Source organism: Parasteatoda tepidariorum, chromosome 1 (genome assembly GCF_982258835.1).
Source record: "Parasteatoda tepidariorum strain Cologne lab strain chromosome 1, Ptep-v5.0, whole genome shotgun sequence".
In the NCBI taxonomy this organism is placed as follows: domain Eukaryota; kingdom Metazoa; phylum Arthropoda; class Arachnida; order Araneae; family Theridiidae; genus Parasteatoda; species Parasteatoda tepidariorum.
This window is the reverse complement of record NC_141755.1, coordinates 74,577,176-74,601,347: the sequence shown is the minus strand read 5'-3', so window position 1 is coordinate 74,601,347 and position 24,172 is coordinate 74,577,176. Positions and strand designations below refer to the sequence as shown.

General features: G+C 27.6%; 1 protein-coding gene across 1 annotated transcript in view; it reads left to right on the top strand.

Moving 5' to 3' along the window:
- Positions 1-369: 369 nt before the first annotated feature.
- Positions 370-24,172, top strand: part of Atx-1 (Ataxin 1) — a 41,816-nt gene continuing 18,013 nt past the window's right edge. Inside the window, exon 1 of the mRNA XM_016056560.4 lies at positions 370-733. The gene's annotated coding sequence lies outside the window, so the exon portion shown is untranslated. The remainder of the gene's footprint in view (positions 734-24,172) is intronic.

Sequence of the window (24,172 nt, the reverse complement as noted above, 5' to 3'; positions counted from 1 at the left end):
CAAAAAAAATTCAGTTGAAGTCCCTAAAAAATTCAATAAAATTTTTTAAATAAATAATTAGCTAAAATTCGGCGTCTGAGTTTGGAGCCCAGGTCATGAGCCCCGAATTCCTTTCCGTACATCATTCCCTGTCCCTTATTCCGACAGAGTTGAAATAAAAAAAAATTTCCTTATGCAAAAAATTCAAACATTATTCCTTTAAGTTCATGAACTTCTAGAAAATAGTTTTTTAAAAACTTAACTTTTAAAAGACATTTATCGATACTAAAAACATAAGCTCCCTCATAGCAACAGGAAAATACTCAATGAAGCATTGGCGATCGCCATTTTGGCGAAAAGAATACGAATTATTACAACCCGTTGTCTTCTGGATGTGGGTAATGTGAGGAAGGGAGAGTGGGGGGTAGCTCAATTTGTGAAGCGCTGCAGCAGCCTGCCGCAACAAGAACAGCTGAAAAGTCTGGGGAGAGTTTTTGTTTTCTTTTTGCAGCAGAACAAAAACTCGCTTTATTAAAATTTTCCGATGTGCGCGTGTGAGTGTACTCTCACGCCCACAAAAGAATGCACGAAGTTTAAGTACACTTCTTTGGCACGCGTCAATTCGACGGTCAAACAGTCAGCTGGCATCCAAAACATTTTCATTTTACCAACTGCTTTAGAGAATTTGCATTCTGGATAAATAACTTCTTTTGGATTCCAATTCTTGCAAGTTTTGTGTCATGCTCACGTAAGGGTACGTATACTGTAAACAATTAAAAATTATTTTTGATAAAACAGTAGCCAGTGCTATGTTTTATGTTCTAAAACTCTGTGTTTATCATGTAATAAATGCACTTCGCTTACTTATGCAATTGTTTCGAGGTGAATAAACGCACGTTCCTCTATGATCATAATTAAAACGATGTACTTGACTTACCGAGCTCATCTTTTAATGAGAAATTCATATGATTTTGTTGATGTGATTTATTCTACTTGACGCGTGATTATTTTCCTAAGATTGCGTCATCTTAGGCATATTTTATTCCTTACAATGTATTTAATTCCTGTGTTATACTGTATATGCAACTGAACATGTAGATTAATCATAATTAAAATTATTCTAAGCATTAAGATCGGTTTTTTATTCATTTATTTAGTTTACAAATCGTGATTTCAAAATTAAAAATTAGCTGCAATTTACAAACTGCAAACGATTTAGCTCTACAATCGATTCGTATCAATTAGTTTATATGAATTAATCGTCTGTGAAATGTTCTGTCCCATATCGTTACATTCTACTATATAATTTAATATTTAATCTATATATTAGTATTATGTGTGTTATTTTCCGTGTTTTTTTTTCCTTCTTTTTTATTGACAAATTGTAAAACAAGCTCTCTGAACGATTCTCGTGAATTGGCTAATGACTAGATTTATGACTAGATCTATCATCTGAATATTTTTCTTAAAAATAGCTAATTTTATTATTATTTATTTGTACTCAAACTTTTTTTGTTAAATTTTTTTAATCAATAGCAAATTAAACTAAACGTGTATATCCATAATTTAGGTTTTTTTAGAAATAATCCGTTACTCCTTTTCTTGTTTAAAAATTAAAACAAATTGTTGGTAGGTTAAAATGTACTATATCATGTTTGTATGCTGAAAGTGTTTTGAAAAAAATCATGATGAAAAGATTAATAAAGTACTTAAATATTTAATCTATGGCATCCTTGCTATGGGCCAACTAAATTTAGTGCTGCCAACTACTACACTTTTTGCAAAATGTTTTATATAGTGGAAGACCACTAAAAACTTTAACTTTCAGAATTTTCGGTAATTTTGCCAACATTTTAAAAGCCTCATCACGAGATAACTGGAACAAAGTGGATAACTTTAAATCAAATTTGCAAAACAAGGAATCATGCATTAAAACATAAACTTAGCTACCACTAGAAGAAATCTTACGAAAATGCGTAGAAAATTCGCAGAGTTGTAAATTAACCATTTATTATTACACATATATTATCCATTAGCAACACATAATGAAGTTTTATTTATTAGCTGCTTTTCCATTCAATGCTTAATTTTTTTTTCTTTTCTTCATTATTTTCTTACATAAGTCTGTGTTTTACAAATGTTTGAAATATATTTTGTATTTCTTTAATGAATTTTTTTTTTTTTTTTTCGTAAGTTTATTAGTACAGAAACAAAACAAAACTTCATGTGTTGCTATTTCCTTTCAATGCAACATGACTTGACTTACTATTTTTTTTTCTTTTAAAAAGTGTTATAAAATAATTGTCTATTGCACTTATTTTAATTACGATTTTGATTTAAAATTATAATTTTCTTAATGACTTTATAATAAATTACTTAGATATTTTTTGGGAAAGCTGGCTTTCTTTGCAAAGCGTGATATTTAATAACTGTAGTAACATGGCTATAGATGATTGTGCTCCGGAAAAAAATCCGGATTTCCGAATTTTTTGCTAACCGCGATCCGGACGTTTCCGGAAATCCAACGCTCAGAAGTTTCTAGAAATCATCGATCACACATAAAATTCTTGTATATTTTATTTAAAAATATTTGAACTGGAATTTATACTTGGCATCTCTTTCATTTGTAAATATTTTTTTCTGGTAGTGATAAATATGATAAGAGATAAAAGTAAATTTATACATAATTATTCATTTAAGTTATGCTGCATATAGTTTATTTAGAATTTCATGTTTTGAAAATATCAATGATTTAAATTTATAAAGAGATTAATTTTTTGAAATGCGTCATTAATGATTTTACTCAAGAAATTTTGAGGATTTTTGAGTTGGGCTCATAATCACCCCTGCGTGGCGAATATATAAGTTGGAATTATTTTAATTTTCTTGACACGTGCCAAACTTATATATGTTTCAAGGTAATTGTTTAATACTTAATTCATGTGACTTCAATAAGCGTTCCCTATTTTTGCACACTTTAAAAGATAAAGATCTCTTTATCCACAATTTAGAACATCTTTTCAACTGATTAAATTGTTATCCTCTGATGTTAAAGTAGGTAGTCTTTTTTAAAAAAAAAAAGGAATTCTTTATCATTCGAAAAAGAGAAACAAACCACGGGGAATCAAAAATCCATATTTTTTGCAAATGAGAAATAAATAAATAGTAAAATATAGTATTGTGGAAATTGTATAGTTTTTATATGAACCTGATCACATTTTCAAATGTATATTGAATAAATCAGCTGTTTTTTAGTATGTTTCCATTTAATTTCAAAATATAACAACTTTCATAATATAATTGTACTTTAATTCTTTAAGGCAAATAAATAGCTAAAGATTTTTCTCTCCATTAGGCACACCCAATAAGTAAAAAGGTTTCTATAGGCACCCAGGCTATTAAATGTATTCGATTACCTATCACAATCTTACTTAATTTTTTCACTCCGTTTTTCAAGTAGAAAAACGTCATTGTATTACTCTTTAATTATGTTTTTTTTTTTCCTCTCGCATTGTTAGCGCCACTACTGCTCTGCCATCATACTTTCTAAAAAAAAATATTCTAAAACCTAAAACAAACGTCTTATTTTTCAGTATTTTTACTAAAATCAGTATTTTTTTTATTGTGCTTTCAGTATCTTTTTGTGTAATTGTGCATTAATTTCTCAAAATATGCAGGCTAATTGGCATGCCAGTATTTTTTTTTTCATTCTGATTGAGGCACATTTCTGCTAAAATTAGTTTTGCAGTTTTGAACAGCTCAAACTAAATTTGATTTTAACCGTTTAAAAGTTAAGCTACTGATCTAGTTTAGTTTTTGCACTGATTCCAATCTATTGCTGTCAAATATTTTGCAACCTAAAAAATCTGATGATATGCCTAATTTCTTTACGAGATAATATTTTATCAGAAGAGGAAAGGACACTATTTTTTGAGAAATCGGTTCTATAAATGACGTAATATCAAAATCGTTTTCTAATTTTCATCGGCAGCTAATTTGTTGTTGAATAAAGAACGACATGTTAATACACGGTTGTAAATTGCACAAAAACTGAAAACTCGTTTTGTGATAATTTTTATAGAAAATATGAATGCTTATCAAACTTAAATAAAGCAATAAGACATTAGAATTTAAATAAAGCAATAAAACATTAGATTAAATAAATATCACATTAACAGATCCGGTAATTATAAGGCAAAGTGTATGAATGGCCTAAGTCCGTGCATAGGGTTTCATAAGACCCATTAGGTTTTTGAAGACACTAAAGTGCAGACTAGTAACATCTAGTAATAAGTTATTTAACTAGAGTAGTAACATCTATTATATAGTAGTAGTAGTACATAAACTAATACAGACTAGTAATAAATGAAGGTTATATCTAGACTTAGCAAAACTATCAAAAGTATATCTTAAGTTAAATATATTTTGATGGTTGAGTCGTAATTCAAAAATTACTTTCAATTTTTTGCTAGTATTTGTATAATACGTATAGTAAGGTCTTATTGGTAAAGACTAGTAACATCTAGTAATAAGTTATCCACTAGAGTAGTAAGATCTAGTATATAGTAGTAGCAGTACATCAATTAATGCAGACTAGTAATAACTGATGGTAACATCTAGATTATTAAAAGTTTATCTTAAATTAAATATAATTCGATGGTTGACTCGAAATTCAAAAAATTGCTAACAATTTTATGCTAGTATTTGTGTTATAGGTAATAGCAAAACTATTAAAAGCTTATCTTAAATTAAATAGAATTTGATGGTTGACTCGTAATTCAAAAAAATGCTCACAATTTTATGCTAGTGTTTGTATTATAGGCAATAGCAAAACTATTAAAAGCTTATCTTAAATTAAATATAATTTGATGGTTGACTCGTAATTCAAAAAAATGCTCACAATTTTATGCTAGTATTTGTATTATAGGTAATAGCAAAACTATTAAAATCTTATCTTAAATTAAATATAATTTGATGGTTGACTCGCAATTCAAAAAAATGCTCACAATTTTATGCTAGTGTTTGTATTATAGGTAAAGATTAGTAACATCTAACAATCAGTCATCAACTAGAGTAGTGACATCTAGTAAACAGTAGTACTAGTACATGCAGACTAATAATAAGTGAAGATAACATCTAGACTTAGCAAAACTATTAAAGTTTATCTTAAATATAATTCGATGGTTGACTCGTAATTAAAAAAAATGCTCACAATTTTATGCTAGTATTTGTTCTATAGGTATAAGCAGTAATAATTAATAATCAAATAAAAAAAACTAAATTTAAGAAAAAAATTATTTAAAAAGTGTGCAGACATACGTTTTTAATTACTTAACTTGATAATTTTTTTTTCTCTCTAATTTACAAATATTTGCCCCGTTTTCAATGTTCAAACACTTTTTGTAAAATTATTGTTATTCACAGATGAAATTGTTACGCATAAGCACCAATTGCATATTTTTGTTGAAAATGGAATGTGTTGAATAGAACCTAAAATGATTGTCAGCTGTTAAAAATAGACGAAGATAATTCAAAAAAAGAAAGTGAATTAAAAAAATATATCCAGTCTTGTTATCACTTATCTACTTCGAAACCGCGATATCAGTGACGAAATTAGGTACTTCCCTAACCTTGGATAGATTAATCGGATCTGCAACTTTCTGATACGTGCCGTAGTAAAACGACGATTGCCTTGTTGCCAACCTATTTCACTATAAGTCTACACATTTTATTTTATTTATTTATTTTTTCATTCTTAGCTTATCAGGAGAGCAACATAACTTATCAACAATCTTTCACATTTTTGTTTTGTTGTTTGTAAAAAAACACTCTTCTTCAAAATATAAATAAAAGTTAAATTCAAAATTGTACGTTTCTAACTATCTTCTTTAATTATTAATATCATATTTGATTAAATTACATGTTATCGAATTTTGTAAATTTATAGATAAGCTATAAAAGGAAATAAGTTAAGTCAAAAATAGATATTTTCATTCAAAAGAATTTGTACCATTAACTGTTTTATTTAATCAGACCACTTAAGTTCAGTTTCTGGAATTACTTTAACCCTTTAGCGCCGACTGTCACGTATACGTGCCAGTATAAAGCGTTATTAGTCGGGGTAAAAACAATAAAACTGGTAGAAAAACGATTTCTTTAGCAGTTATTATGTGGGCAGGTTAATAATAGTTTCATTTATCATTACAATAATAATAAATCAAACGATAATATTATAATAGTTTGATTTATTCTTACTATTTATTTTATTATTGCAATAATAATAAATCAAACGATAATATTATAATAGTTTGATTTAATCTTACTTTTTATTTTATTATTACAATAATCAAACGATAATATTATAATAGTTTGACTTATTTTTACTATTTATCTTATTATTCCTCCACTACTTTTCAAAATAAAAATTTTATAGTTTCACTTTGAATTAACATTGATAAGATGAATGATTAGACGGGCACTGATTAAAGTGAAAGCAAAATATGAGTATGCCAAATTACCCATGTTCACATTTAAGCTACAGCTTTTTATTTTATTTTTATTTATTATTTTTTTTATTTATTATTATTTTTATTTTTATTTTTTTAATTTTTTTTTTTTTTTTTTTTTTTTCATCCTGATTCTGTATGCATGCATTTATGGCTCGCCCGTGTCGTAGAGGTTAAAGGTTTTCAATGTGCTTGTTTTCGAGTTGAAATTTACTCTTAAATGTTCGTTACACGAGGGGGAGAAATGAATTCAATTGATTTTAATTTAATTATTTTGTAGTGTACTAAAAAAGAATACTGATTTATCTTATTGTACTTTGTCTTTTAATTTTGAATATTTTTAACTTGAGAAAAAACATTTAATTATTGCCACGTTTTGTCTTTTTTAATTAAATTTAATTATAAAGCAGATTCTCAGCTTTCTTTAAAAAAATTTAATCATTTTTAATTGTGCATCAATTATACTTTCATCACTAATTTTTAAAGAAACTTTTCAACTATATTTGTTTTTAGCGTATATATATATTTTTTAATTCTCTTTTTTAAAAAAAAAAAGTAGAAATGTTTGAAGACTTGAATCTTTTAACGCCTTTCTTAATACTTTTACAATTTCAAATTTTAATGTTTGATTTCTGTGTTCTTTTAATATTTATTGAAATTAGTTTTACGAAAAGTTGCAAAATTTCTTTTACAAATTTTATAGTTTTTTTTTTCAATTAAATTATGATTGAAAGCTGGAGACACACTGTGACCATCCTAGAGACGCAAGTTATCAATTTTTTAGAGTTTGTTTATATGTATTTTTAAGAATTTCATTTCACTAATTTATTCTAAAATTGAAACTTACTTTTAACATTTTCATTATTTTTATAAATGTTTACCTATAGTAAAAGTATCTGGGCATTTTGCTATCAATTTTTCTACATAAATTGAAGTAAGAAAAATTTTTTTTTTTATTTTGCCCAGATCATAAACAAGCATTGTAAAATAAATAATAACTTTTAATGTAAGCGTCCTATTACATTAAAAAATATCTTGAAGTGAGGATTTTTTAGGAAATAAAGATTTGTTTAAAAAAAACTCATTTAGGCAGTAATTTCCTAACTTTAAAACTTTTTTTTAAAAAATAAAGGAATCGTATAGCCATACAAGATTGAAAACAATTTTTCAAGTTTTGTTTAAAAAAAAAAAAAAAAAATCTTCTTTAGAAAATTTAAATTTAGTGTTTGTTTACTAGTAAGTCCCATTTTAAAATCTCCATAAAATTAAATTGGCACACAAAAATTACTAAATTTAAAGTCGATATCGAGCAAGGGTATACTTTCTAACAAAACAAAATTTAAGAAGAAAAAAGAAGAAAAAAAACAGCAGCACCCCTAATAAAGCTCCTCTATTATAACTCCGTTAAGTTTCGTCTAATACGAAATTAACTGGGGAAAAAAACTTTTAAAGAGCTGAGCTCTTTTGCAAATTAAGTAATTAATTTTCAGGTACATTCTAGATTTATGACAATTTCGGAACACTTAACTTTTGTTATCTTATCATTGTTTTTACAAAAATATGCGTTTAATTGTTTTATTTTAATTTTAATAATAAAATCTTTTATCTATTAATGACTTTTTCATGAAACGTAGAATATCACAATTTCTTATACTTTCAAGTTGGTTTTTCAGTTAAACTTAGTTATCACTGCCCCAGAGATACCCCAATTCACTGTTTTAAAGTTTTTTCTGTCAGGTTTGGTTTATAACTCCGTTTCATTATTTTGAGTACGTAACGAAATATCATTTCAGTTAGGCGCAGTACAATTCTGATTCTTCTACTATTAAATTCTGTATTAAAATTACTGTTGAATTTTTTTACTTTTTAATTATGTCAATTTTATCCATTTATTTAGTTAGTTCTTAACGAGTTTTTAAAAAAAGTAATAAATAAATAAAAAATAGATGAATATTAAGAAAAAACTGTACTGAAAGATATGTTACATAATTTTTCTCATGAATTTTTATCCCCAAAATTTTCCTCACTATAAAACTTAAATAAAAAGAATAGCTTTACATCATCCTAAATTAATCTTTCTAATTTATAGTTTGTTCCACATTCACCGTCTTTAATGTATAATTCTAGAATGCTTGCCAAAAATAAAATAAAAAATATATAACGTATCAAAATCACTACTTAAGCGAAGGAAAAATCAAAAACGTTGTCGAAACTTGACGAATCATACACAAAAAAGAAGAGGTTAGAAACATAAAAACATTTGCCTGAGAAAATCAAGGAGGTGAAGGACAATTATTAAAAACATTTTCAAATCAAATTTGTTTTGAAACTTTTAAAACTTACTTAATTGTGATTAGTCTGAATTAGTTACGTTTTTTAGCTTTCTTCGCTGCAGTACTAAATTGCGACCCTTAGTGTGTATACGTTTTATTTCATTGCTGACAGAGTCTAAAAATATAAATTAAGAGTGGTGATATAAGAACTTCCTTTTTTAGACATTTAAAAAGTGGTTAAGTTGTTAAAAATATTTTACTTTTTATTAAATGGCATATTTTTAGTTGAACAAAAGTTATAAATTGATTTAGAGCGACTAGTTTATAACTTGCGCAAAAATTGAAAGTTAATTTTTATGAAATGTTCTTTAGAAATTTGTAAATGTAGATTATAATTTAACTTTTCTCTCTCTTTAAAAAAAAGAAATATGCTTGTAGTAGAAACGATAAATATTCGCTTCGTAAATCACACACTTATTTTAAGGAACTAAGAAAAACTATAAGAAGTACTAAAAAGTTAATTTTTATGAAATGTTCTTTAAGAAATTTGTAAATGTAGATTATATTTTAGCTTTTCTCTCTCTTTAAAAAAAAAAAAATATGCTTCTAATTTAACAGTAGAAGAAACAATAAATATTCGCTTCGTAAATCACACACTTATTTTAAGGAACTAAGAAAAACTATAAGAAGTACTGAAAAGTTAATTTTTATGAAATATTCTTTAAGAAATTTGTAAATGTAGATTATAATTTAGCTTTTCTCTCTCTTAAATAAAATATAAAAAATTATGCTTGTAATTTAACAGTAGAAGAAACGATAAATATTCACTTCGTAAATCACACACTTATTTTAAGGAACTAAGAAAAACTATAAGAAGTACTGAAAAGTTTATTTTTATGAAATGTTCTTTAAGAAATTTGTAAATGTAGATTATAATTTAGCTCTTCTCTCTCTTAAATAAAATATAAAAAATTATGCTTGTAATTTAACAGTAGAAGAAACGATAAATATTCACTTCGTAAATCACACATTTTAGGAACTAAGAAAAACTATACAAAGTACTAAAAATAACACTCTTAATCGATACAAGAAAGAACAAACTCATCAAAAATAATTAATCAGAAATATTTTGAGAGGAAGAAAAAAAAGCATTTCGCAAAAGAAGCGATTTCATTCTTGGAAAGGATGGAGTGAAGTTGTGAATCGACGTCGTAACCGGCAGGTATACGACGACGATCGATTGTCGGGCAGTTACATTCATAAAGAAGTAGTGGTTGTTCCCATACGAGGATCGATGCCGTAATGAAACGCTCTTTTCCCCTATACTCTGCGCCCCTTGGTGTCAAATTAAGAGGTGACGCCCTTGTTTTGACGGCAAAATCGACGATCATGCCTACTTGGATAATCAGATGAATTGAATCGACGGGATATTAACTTTTTTTTTCTTTCACGTTAAATAACATTTCGCTGGTTTATGTAAATTCCTTAATATAGTATGAATAAAATTGTAACTTATTTGGAGTTATTTTTGAGAAAATTTGGATGCGTTAACGAACTTTTTACAAAATATTTTAAATTCACAATTTTTTTAACGTGAAAACAGACCCATCACAAAATGTTTTATTTTAAATGCGTACTCTTCAGAGTGTTTTTAATTTCAAGGAGGAACCCTTCACCAAATTTTATCTTTGAAAAAAGGAGTCGATGACGTCTTTTATTCGTAATTTAAAAACTGCAACTCTTTGAAGGGAATGATTTGATATGAGTTTTTTTCTCACAAAAACAGGTACTTATTTTCACATATTCACAATGCAGAATCTTAGCAAAATAAACTCTATTTTACATTCAAAAAATTGCAAGTATATTTTTCACAAACTCTCAAACCTTGCAACAACAAAAAAAAAAAATCTGGACAGACCACAATGATTATACAGGGTGTTTATGAAGTCTCGGACCCATTTTGATGTTTAATAACTCATAAAATAATAAAGATGGATTAAAATTAATAACATAAATGGTTAGATAGACTCAAAAAGTTTCATGACCCTTGTCAATGAACTTCCACGTGTGCCCCCTTCGTCGCACGGAGAATATCAAGTCGATAGTCAATTTCACGCCAGGTAGCGGCAAGCATGTCGGCATCCACAGAGGCTATTGCGGTTGTAATTCTGGCTTTTAGGTTATCAATTTTCGACACGATCCTCCTGCAAACATTGTCCTTATCTACGATACTTCCAGTTTCTAGAAAATTCTTTTTCCACCACAAGATGCTGCTTTTGGATGGAGGATCTTTTTAGTAAATTCTTCTGCAATTTCTCTGTGCTTATCGATTTCGTTTCTATGAACCACCATAAAATCTGTGCTTTCTCTTGTGCATTCTCTTTAATATCCGCTCGAATAAAACATCAAATAGAAAAATACTACACAGAACAAACACATCAAAAGTAAACATAACATTGCAATAGTTGCCAAAAACAAAAGAGAGAAAAATGCAAGTGATAAGCAGACGATATTTAGAAAAGTACAGAAATTTAGACTGGAAAAGGAAAATATATGAGTTATTCCAGCAATAAATGCCATAAGTTTGTTTATATCTTCATTATTTTATGAGTTATTAAACATCAAAATGGGTCCGGGAATTTATAAACACCCTGTTTATTCTATACTGACGAAATGAGAAAAAACACGTAAATAAAATGTTGCGAAGCACAGCTGTAAAGTTTTGAGAAACTTGACTTCTTTTTTTTTAACTTGTCTTTATAATGCGTAGTATAGAATTTATTTATAAAATATGCAATGTTGAATTTTTCCATAACTTTTTTTTAAGCATGTATGATTACAAATTTCCATTTGTTACACAAATTTCAAACTTATTCATATAAAATTACTTAAAAATACAGCATATTCTCAATTCAGAAAGATATAAATATTAAAAACATAAAACGAAATTTCGTGCAAACGATTTATGTATTCATTTTCAAAATCGTTTTCTTTTTTATAAGATTAAAAGATTTTTATTTTCCTCAAAATACAACATTTTTAAATAAAATATTTTTCTAAAACTTTTTTGGAAGTAAATTGTGACCTGATATCGAAATAAAAGTATTGTTATGAAGTAATTATGTAGTGAATTATGATGAAGTAAATTGCATTGTCAAAACCCCTCTTTCTGGTTTTGAATGATTTTCTTCGATAGTTTTATAAAGCGTGTAAAAAAATTAACCGAACATGTGAATTGAGGCGTGTTGCACAAGTCATTAGGTAAATTTTACTGGTGTTGCAGAAAGTGACTTTAAACATTATCATTGAATTGAATAAAGGAAATGTGTCGTAGGTGTGTTAAAATCATTCTCTGTTTCCTTCATTGTTAAAACAATTCTTACTCTATCTATAAGATTATCCGATTAGTTAATCAGTTAGATTAACAAACTGATATTCGTTTTTATTTTACGAGCAGAAATTAATTTTGTTACATTTCCGCATTCTTCGAATTTATTCGTGTAGCGTAATTACGGAGAATGTCTAGAACATTTTTAAAATTTAATTATTTTTTACTACAAGCTTTCATACTTTCTTGTAGGTACTAATCTGAATATCTTTTTAACTAATAATCAATAAGTATCAACTTAATAAATAAACAATTTCCATTATAGTGCGCAATTTTTTTTTATTTGCTTTAATAATTTAAGAAATAAATACATTAAAAGTAAAATTAACATTAATTATAAACTTTGGATCATTATCTTCTGACTAAACCACTCAGGTTATATATACTTCCCACGTGACGACTAATCACTCCCCTATTTTGAAAGTCAAAAATATGACTAAATTAGAAAAAAGTTGTTTTATCATAGAACGTATATTTACATGTCGTATTTCATAACTTAATATCAGCAGCATTAAAATAATAAGCATATGTGAATTATGATAATTTCTCAAATTAATTGAAATTTGAAAATAGGTGATAGTATTTGAAAATATTCCGTAGTATTTTCTCTTTCTATCATTTTGTTGGATAAGATCTATTGTGACAAAATTTTGCAGAAATTTAAGGATGGCATTCTTCTTTAAAACTTAATTTAAGTAAAATTTAATGGGGTAAAATACGATTTCGGAAAAAGCTCAAAATGGTGTAGTGTTAAGGGTGACGTATCCCTTAAGTCAGTGTTCCCCAACCCTCGGTCCGCGGGTCGGTACCGGCCCGCCCATTTCATTGAACTTGAATTTAAATTCACAGGTTTATACCCCAAAATAAAAATATTTATGTTTAAAAATATTGTAAATTAAAAATATTGTAAAATTTTATTTATTTTAAAAAAAGGGGCCCCCTTAAGGTAGTGACATAAATTTTTTTTTAATTAAAAAATTAAAAAAAAACACCGCAACTATTTTCTTTTTCAATTAGTTTGAATAAGAAAAATCAATCGTCATAACTGTAAAATCAAATAAAACACGAAAGCGTGGGGAGAAATTTACATTGGAACTAATGAAGAACTTCGTCTTCCCTCTCGATCGATTTAACGTTCTAGTAAGTTAAAATGTTAAATCACTTTATGTTTATTTTTTGGTGTAACTGTATTTTAATTTGAAGGCATGTTCAAATACAATTAAATTAAAATCAATAAATCGAAATAATCTAAAATATAAACAATCAACGTCCCCCACCCCAGTGGGCCGCGGTAAAATTATCAAACGTTGACAGGTCCGCTGTGATAAAAAGGTTGGGGAACACTGCCTTAAGTCACTTTTTGAGTAAAATCGTTTGAGACAAAATTGCACTTTTGAGAACGTATAGGATGGTGCTATCTTTTAAAAGGCACTTTTCGGGTAAAATCTTTAGTAAAAAAAATTTTATTTTTGAGAAAAATCAAGGTAGTGGTACCGGCATTTTTTGGGTGATGACAAATTCTTATTTTCGCAAAAGTTTAGGTGGGTGCTACGTCACCCTTAAAGCACTTTATGGATAAAATCTATCGCTACATTTTTCTTATAGAAACTATAAAAAAAAGTAGGTTTTTCTATAGTTAGACTCAGAAAAAACAACCATAAATAAACGTTAGTGTCGGGAAAAGAAAGAAAAAAACTATTTATAGCGATACTGCGCTCAACCATTTGCCTAGTGCAAATAAAAGGAGTTACCTTTATCGATAAATACATACAGTTTGATATACAAATAAATAGTTAGGTAGAACTCGAGGCATAAATCGTTAATCGTCACAAGTGACTAAGTTTTGAAGTTCTAGAATTGGCTACTTTTCCCTCATATTTTCCTGTGATTCATCATCCATGACACTGTTAATAGAAGTTGTAGATCACTTTATCGCGTTTCTCCCTTTCGACTTAAAGCATTTTATTACATAATAATAAAGAAATTTACAATATTATCATTCAAGACATGATTCGCCCTTTTGAAGGACGCCGACTCTTCTTATAAGACTTCCGAAGTTTGTAGTGTTTCTTTTAAGAATTTATTTGTAAGACTAATGTCGTCTGAAAGTGAACGTATTGTACAGTACCTGGAAAAACTATTTAGACGCACTGTAAGATTCTATGTAAAATCTTAATTATCAGGTGATAGTATACATCTTTATTGTTTTTACACGGCTGAAACCGGTTTACACTTGTGTATCAAATGGTTAACATTTGTAATACAATACGCTAAAAATAAATACAATTAGGAAGTATATAAAAAATCTCCTGAATAAAAACCCATTACATGTATGTTTAAATAAAAAAGTATTGCATATAAACTCGTGCAAAGCATGCAATTATTTAAAAACTACAGTGCGTCTAATAATTTGGTCTAATTATTATAATATACTAATATAATACCTGATATAATAAATATTCTATATTTATATCATATATCGTCTTATTTATCCAATCGCCGAATTTATCTATATTATATAAAACGCTAATACGTACGTATGTATGTATCAATAAAACCGATGATATTTCTTTTCTCGCGCTGGCAACAGTTTTCATTTTTAATTGATTGGATTCGGCGCGCAAGAGCACGTAGTGAGAAACCAGATAACAATAACCAGAGTGAGCATTATCAGGTTGTTCAATTCAGATTCATGCACTAAAAACATGACAACATTTAATTTAAACTCAATTAGGAATTAATTAATTAATTGAAGTAAGAATGCTTTAAAAGGCCGCTGTTGAATTGATATTTTTCTACTGGGAGCTACCTAAAGGTCTAAAAAACGTTTAAGTGTTTGTATTGAGTGCACTGAATTTTTTTATATTTCGCGTTTATTTATGCATTGAATTTTCACGCTTTAAAATGCAGAATATTAGTGAAGCAATATTTGATAATTTATTTTGCTAATATGTTTCTTATTTAGCTAATGTTTTGATTTTTTCACCATGTACAATCTAAATAGCTAATATACTTTTTTAAAAGCCAATAAGAACATTGATAGAATTCATCCACATAAGTACAATACTATGTCTTTGATGATAAAATACTATGTCTTTGATGATAATATATTATGTCTTTGTGCTAGAACATTGTGTTCATTGGCGAGCGAGCGCAGCGAGCCATGGTTCACGGCGTGAACCACATAGGATTGCGTAGCAATTCTCGGGGGTTTGCGAGCGTTAGCGAGCAGGGGGCGGAGCCTCCTAGTATTATATATTGCCTAATTTAACCAATTGATACACGAACGTAACAAATGCAAACCGGTTTCAGTCGCGTAAAAACTATAATGCTGTATAGTATCACCTGATAATTAAGATTTTACATAGAATCTTGTAGTGCGTCTAAATAATTTGGCCAAAGACTGTATATTCCTGGGTTCCAAACGTGGGGGCTGTTGATCCCCCCCAGGGGGCATTAAAGTCTTCTAGGGGTGGTCATAACTTTTTATAGAATGAGCAAGAATTTCTCAGACGAAACTTCTTTACATATCGAGTACACTTTAAAATTAGTAATTGTATTTTTATATCGTATCGAACATATTCTTATACAACCTTGCATAAATTACATATTATTGAAACAGTTATTAATTCAGCAAATGATAGCAAAAGGACAAATTTTATAACCATCGTTAAAGAGATGATCCAATTTTGGATTTACGACTACCTTAGTTCAACTCTTTAACCTTGTAATTTTGAACCCAATCCAGAAGACAAGGGATTTCCTAAAATAAGTATTGAGAGAAATTTGACTTCGTATAGGGCTTTTTGATGGAACTCACTCGCGTTTGCGTTATATGGAGAGGAAAATCACGAAAGCACCTAATGTCAGCCTAATGGTAAGGGGACTCTAACCCATGATCCAACTACCACTGAGGATATTTTTCGTCAGCACTATGGTCGGTTTTCCTGTTTTTACTATTTTTTTTATCTTATTCATTTTTTTAAACACTAAACAAAATGAACGTTAACAAAAAATTAAATAAATTTAAAAAATATTGAATTTCCGTTCGCCCAGGTAACCAAAATATTTCAAAAATAATTTTATTCCATTAAGTTTGACGTGGCATTTTTTTCGATTTTCGAAATTCAAACTATATTTTTTCGAATTTTTGCTAATAGTTTTGGCTTTTTTTTTCTTTTCTTTTTTTTTTTTTTTTTTGAATATTATTATTATTTATGAACATAGTGTAACGGTAGTTCGGGATTTTTATTAAAAAAATTTTTAAAGTTATTTTATAGTTATAATCAGAAGTTCGCAGCGAATAATATTTTTTTATTTTTTATATAAAGACTACATTTATAAAAAGAAAAATTATAAAAAAAATAAAAAAACTGCTAAAGAAAATTTTTAAAAATAAAATCACTGATCTTCAGAATTTTTATATAAATAAACAATATGATCACAAGTGTTAAACCAACAAGTAAGTTATAACCTTGTTAAAAAAATTTTAAGGGGGCGTTGAAAGGATTTTATCTTACAAAATAGGTGATCGCTCAAAAAAGGTTGAGAACTTATGGTATAAACATCAGACTAAATTTTAAGATAAAAACTTCTGAATAACTTTTTACTATATCACCAAATTTTCCTTGTCGTTTTCCATTCTCTTTCGCTCTCTTAATTAAAACCCGAACAAAGTATGATCTCTAAATTCCTGTAAGAGATGAAGGCTTTTTGGAGGTGCAGTCCGAAGACTTCAAAACTGAGAGCGAGATCAATAGAAATTCTTTTGTACCCGATCTCTACCAAGTTCGAGATTTAATTTGGCAAATATAAGCCATAGTACGCAAAAATTTGAAGCCAAAACGTGCCGAATGAAATATATGATTGAAATTACTTATTTACGGGTTTATTACTTTTTAATTTTTTCACTTAATAATTTTTAAAAAAAATTTTTTTTTTTTATTCTTATTAACTTAAAAACTTTAATATATTTTTTTGGTTTGAAAGTAGTGAGAAATCATATGAAAATTAAACATGTGCGCTAGTCCGTTTCATCACAAATTTATCACTAGTAAACCCTTTATTTAGAAATTAATATTTATTTATTTGAATATATTGATTTCATTTATTCGTGTGACAAAAAAAATTTGAAGCAAAATCAGTTTTATTGTTTATGTTAATTTATTGTCCTTAATTTCATGTTAATTTTTTTCCTTAATTTGAATTATCAAATGGTATTAGCGCTTCTTAAGTTATTAAATTATTCATATTTATGGTAATTAAGCATATTACATTCATTAATCACTGATATCTATCTAGCTTATGTTTATTTTCAGTTTGAATTTTCATAATTATTTAATTAAAACATTGACTTTCCTGCAGCAGAAAGGACGAAATTGATACACTGTTTATCAGTGGTTTTTATACGCTTTCCGCATTAGTTCAGTTAAAGATAGTATACAATTGCGCTGACAGGATTAAAAAGTATTAATTGATAACGAAAAACCTAAAATATCTTTCTTAATTAAAAGCATCAATAACTTTTAAATTCTAAAATATCTATAAATTATTCTGATATTTTGCAAATGAAGGAAAGGACAATATTTAATAGAAAAGCATTTTTTATTATTTGATTGAATACTTTTATCATTTGATCGCTTTAAAAAAATTCATTATCTTTTTATTCATTAATCGCTTTAAAAAAATGACTATTTCAGTTATTGTTATTATTATTTGTTTATTCAGTATGTGTGATAGTGCTTAAATTTTTTTTTAAAATTATTTTGTTAATTTAGAATAAATTCTATTTTAACTCATAATTTCTTTATAAAACATGTCAAATTATCATTAATTTAGTTTTTTTTTAATAGATCGTTCATATCAAGGATTTTCTTTTTTTAAAAAAAGAAAGAAAGAAGATTGAAATTGTAATTTAAATCATCGATTATTTCTTTGACCTTCCGATCTTTCCCACTTTTATTGATATAGCATTCGTTGTTAATTTTTGGCAATCATTTTTACCCTTTTACAGATATATAAAATTCGGAATGATATTTTCATGTAATAGTTTGTTTTTTATTCCAAAAAAAAATAATAATAATGTTCGTCTAATAATAATTAATTTCACCAGGATTGCAACTATTTCTGATCTTAATGCACCCGTAAATATACTAAATCGCTTTTGTTCTTGTGATTTACTTATTTGTGAGAAAAAATAATCTAAACAGAAAGAATTTATTTTGGAAAAGGAAAATTAACCGTTATTTTCATGTTAGTTTAAAAATTTATCAATTAGCGTCATTACACTAGCATTAAGATTTTAATTTTAATTATGTTTTTTTTTTTCAATATTAGCGCTTGCCTTCCAATGAGGTAACCCGGTTTCGATGTAGGCTGGTCGATACGAATTCCGCACCCGTCTCGCACCGACCACAGTGCTGGCGTAAAATATCCTCCGGGATAGACGGATCATCGGTTAAAGTCCCCTTGCCGACAGGCAAACCGTGGGAAGTTTTCATGGTTTTTCTCTCCATGTAACGCAAATGCGGGTTAGTTCCATAAAAAATAAAAACCTCCACGAAGTCAAGTTTCTCCCAATACTTGATCCAGGAGCTCCCTTGTCTTCTAGATTGGGTTCAAAATTACAAGTTTAGGGAGTTGAACATTGGTAGTCGAAAACTCAAAAGTTGGGTTGACTGTTCTTCGATAGTTATGAAATACTGCAAGTAAAAATTTAAAATTATAACTGATTGCATTTCGACCCTTTGAGTTTGCAACTCCTTTGTATTAAATTTTTTTGATATTATTCTATCCATTCATTTTTCTTCTGTGGTATGGATAGTATTTTCCCCAAGAGGGGTTACGAATTCCACACAATTTAGATGAGAAAGAAATACTAATATGGATAATAAAGGACAATGGCTCTTGCACTTAAAGGAGCTTCAGTGTAAGGAATACCGCGCAAGTGTGTACCGGGAAATGGCACTCTTGTAATCTTGCTTTCGGTCCTGACTGTTTTAAAATCATGGTTCGCCATGTCCTATCTACAGAGTAATTTAGTCTTTTCCAGTTTTCTAGAGCATGTTTCATTTTTAACTTATTTACTCCCATTAATCGCCATTTTTAACTTCAGAATAAGACTTTATCAGCTGATTTTTATAGTTATACTGGTTATAAAATAATTTATTTATTATAATTATTACCACTCATTTGACGCTTGAATAACCTTGATATTTTAATCGTTACAAATTATTGTGTTTTGATGTTACGGATCGATGATTTTCATTTTGACAAATAACCTTTTAAACATAAAAATCACATTGCAAATTTCTGTGGAAAAAACGTGATTAATATCTTGATTATCTAGAAGATTGTCGCCCTCAATTTATATATTAATCTTCTTTCTCAAAAATATGAAATGAATTTTTCATTAACTTTTAAAAATAAGTTGTTGTTTTTTACTTACAGTAAATAAGAAAAAGAAAGTAACTGCATTCGAAGTAAAACATTTTGAATATTCTTTTATTCATATGTTTGTTTCTATTATTATTGTAAGATTGCTTTTATATCATTAGCCTAAATTATTCTGATATATCTAATTATATTTTTCTTTCTTTTTTTGTATTACTCATAATAGTTTGATAGCTTATGATAATTAGACGTCAAACGGTTTATTTTGTCGCCGTTTTTTTACTTATTAATTTTTTTTAAATTTTATCACGCAGATGTTTTTATCTATTCGCTCCTTAGTTTAATCAACTTGCAAATAGTTCAAATCTTTTTTTTTTTTTAAATAAACTTTTTACTATGTTAGTTTTCAAAAATTTACTTTATTGGAATCTAACATAGAAGATACTTTATAGATTATAAACCCTTTGGCGCAGATGAGGAACACAGGTGTCCATTTTATATATTTCTTTTTAACTCTCTCGCAAGTAAAAATATATTTTGGTATTTTTTAATTTTAAAAAAAATCTGATAGATTGTCGGAATTATATTTGTCCTAAAATATAAAACCCAAAAAAGTAATTGGAAATTTTTTTTTCATTCATATTCATGAAATTAAAGAAATTTCAATGATGAATTACTGTTTCTCGTAGATCTAAAAAACAGCAAATAAGTACAAATTTTAAATCTATCGTTTGGAAGTAAGCCATGTTTGTTTTAAAATTCTACCTTTGGTGAATACTGATGCCTGATGCTGTATTTCATTACCAAAAATTATTAAAATGCTAAGCATAATATTTGTTCGCTTATTTAGTCCTAAATTAATACAAAATAATGAAAAAAGTAGAGAAAATATGTTTCGTGAAATTACTAGAATATTTTAAATAAAAGTTTCTTTTAATTTTCCTAAATTCGAAATTCGGAAAATCATTTTAACTCATTCTTTGTACTAAATACACTAGGGAACCGATTATCCGGAACGATCGGGACCATCGCTATTCCGGATAACTGATTTTTCCGGTTTTCTGAATCAATACAAAAAGCCGTTTTTTTTTATTGTTAAACCCAACTAAAAAAAACAAAAATAGTTGGAAATAATCTTAAAAAGAAGAAAAAACGATGAAGTAATACACTAATGATTATTTCCGAAATGATGGTAGGGTAAACATCTTTCAAAAAAGAAAGAAAAATCCTAAAATCTTATGAGGAAAAAATCTTTTTTTTTTAAAAAAATGGCGGGAAAATTTATCGAATTTCGTTCCGGTTTTTTGGTTATCCGGTTTTCTGATTTCCGGATAACTGGTTCTGTACTGCATATTCAATATAAATTTTCAAACAAAAAAAAGGTAAGTAGAAAAAGGAAAAAAAATCTATTTAGTGAAAATTTCTATTTCCGACTGTTGATTAAAGAAGCTGTTTGTGAATGATAATCATCACAATCAAGTGTTAGTAGATTGACTGTCTTTGAATTCTCATAAGTTCGACTTTCGGAAAATTATTTTAACACATTCTTTGTACTAAATATATTCAATATAAATTTTCAAACAGAAAAAGAAAGGTAAGCAGAAAAAGAAGAAAAAAAATCTATTTAATGAATCCGACTGTTGCTTAAAGAAGCTGTTTGTGAATGATTATCATCACAATCAAGAGTTAGTAGACTGACCGTCTTTAAATTCTCATAAGTTCAAATTTCGGAAAATTATTTTAACAAATTCTTTGTGCTAAATATATTCAATATAAATTCTCAAAAAGAGAAAGAAAAGAAAAAAACATAAGCAGAAAAGAAGAAAAAAAATCTATTTAATGAAAATTTCCGATTATTGATTAAAGAAGCTGTTAGTGAATGATGATCATCAATCACAATCAGGAGTTAGTAGATTGACTGTCTTTGAATTCTCATAAGTTCGAATTTCGAAAAAAATTTTTAACACATTCTTTGTGCTAAATATATTCAATCTAAATATTTAAAAAGCGAAAGAAAAAGAACATACGCGGAAAAGAAAAAAACCCTATTTAATGAAAATTTCCGATTATTGATTAAAGAAGCTATTTGTGAATGATGATCATCACAATCAAGAGTTGACTGTCTTTGAACTTGAAAATTCTGACTCATTTCCCACTTCCGTGAAAGAAAAAGCTATCAGCCTTTTCATTGGGGATTGCATCACCGTGTAACAATTTTGAAGAATAGAAAATGATTGTTTTTGTTCCATTGTGTGTTTTGCTTGTATTCCGTTCCTCAACATAAACCATAAAGGTAAAAAAACATTTTTCCTCTTACTGGATATTTTCATCTCTTATCAGTATTGATATCACAGTTTTGGGATTGTTTCAAAATTTGTTTATATCACTTTGTTTCTAACGCTCTCGCTCGATTTAAAAGAAAACTTGACCTGTTTGACTTTTTAAAGAACTTTTTAAGCAATTCTATTGTTTGAAAATGTACTAAAACCAGCAATGTGAATAATGTTCATTTAATGCTAAAACTCCCAAAAACGTTATTTTTAGAATCCTTGTAAAAATTGATGTTCAAAAAGTATACAGTCTAGGTTCCGTAAATTAATATTGAAGAGAGAAAAAGCAAATGCAATTTATACTTTACAACCATGTTGATCAGCCGACCAAATTTTTTGTTTTTACGAATACTAATATTCAACTCCATAGCCTTGTAATTTTGAGCCTAATCCAGAAGACAAGAGAACTCCTGGACGTAGTATTGGGAAAAATTTACCTTCGTGAAGGGCTTTTTGATGGAACTAACCCGCATTTGCGTTACATGGAGAGAAAAGCCACGAAATTCTCCTACGGTTAGCTTGACGGCTATGGGACTCTAACCCATGATCCGTCAACCACTGAGGATATTGTACGTAAGCACTGTGGTCGGTGCAAGCCGAATTCGAAATTCGTATCGAACAGTCATCGCTGAGATTCGAATCCGGTTCACCTCATTGGAAGGCGAACGCTCCCCTGAGCCGAAATCGGTCGAATCAATAAGGAAGAATGAAAAACATCAAAGCCAGTTTATTACCTGACCATTGGAAGTGTTCCTGATAATTGCCCTTGCAAATTTTCTTTGTCGCACTCGGCAACCACGTGAAACAATTTTTGATGCTTCTAGTCCCGCTTTAGTTCCCCAGTAAAGATTCGTTAGATTTCGATAACACTTTTTCTCTTGGCAGGGTTCGTTAATTCAACAGATTTTTTTCAATGTTCATTGATTTAAATCAAATTACTTCTTTTAAAATAATTTACAAAGAATTTAATGTAAGATTGTTAATTTTTTTTTTTTTTTTTAGTAAAATCTTTAGAATGCAAACTAAGTAGACACTTAAAATCGCATGCAGCTATTGAATATGTATTTTTAATTTGCATATATTAAAAAATTTAGTAATGCAATTAATTTTTTAATTTTTATTAATTTACTTATGCTTGTTTTTCATTTGCATAATGATAATGATACATTTCTGTTACATTTCTAATATGTTTCGATTCTAATAACACAATTCTAGTAATGAAGCATAATGATGATGCATTTGTATTCTGTTATTAATAAAATTTGGATCATGCATTTGCATGCATTATGTATTATCATAAAACATTTTTAAATGCTGCAATATAGTTTTAAATATGTATCATTAATTTATATATAATTAATTATTTTTATTTAAAACAAATAAAAAATTCCAATTAATTTCATTAAAATGAGATTTTGTTATTTAATTCGATTTTTTATTTTCTTAAAGATACATTGGGAACTTTTATTTTACTATTAGTAAAATTTTTTTAATTCGTTAAATTTTAAACGCATAATTATAACTAAGAAATTAAATGAATAATATATTTTAACACTATATTACTACGCGAAAAATTATTTTATAGTAATTCAGAAATATATACCAATTTATTATTATTAATTAAAGAAAAACAATCTAAATTGAATTTTTCACAAAACTAATTATTGTTCAAACATAGAATACCTTAACTTACCCATTTATTAAAACCAAATCACCAAATAAGAAAATGCAATCTGAATTAATCTTTAAGCAGATTTTTTTAAGCCGTATAGTTTCCTTTTAAAAATTTAAAATTAGTTTTTATGAAAAATTTAAAATAGCTTCCTTTTAAAAAATAAAAATTTACTGTACTTAAAGATTCATAAATTTATTTGTAGTATTGAAATAAAATTTTGTTTTGAAGATTGCATTTTAAAACCAGAATTGGTAGGATTTTCATTATGTTTCTGCGAAAAAATCCGTCACAATAATTAATTTTGCTGATGTTACCCCTACCCTGTGTCATCTCTCAAGGGCATATAAAAAAAACTGCATTAAATTTTTATTTTATTCTACATTTGCATTTCAAAAAATCTAAAAGAGTTGTGTAATTCTCAAAATATTATATCACATATGCTCTTATTTATTACGCACCAAATGTTAATGTAGTTTTTCTAAATCAAATTTATGAATATAAAAAACTATTTCCAATAAACATTAAAATTATGAAGATCAGTAAAAAAAAAATTTAAATAATCTTTATGTAAACATTGTATTAAATTTTGGAACCGACGACTTTTCTTTTAAAAAATTTATTTGATATAA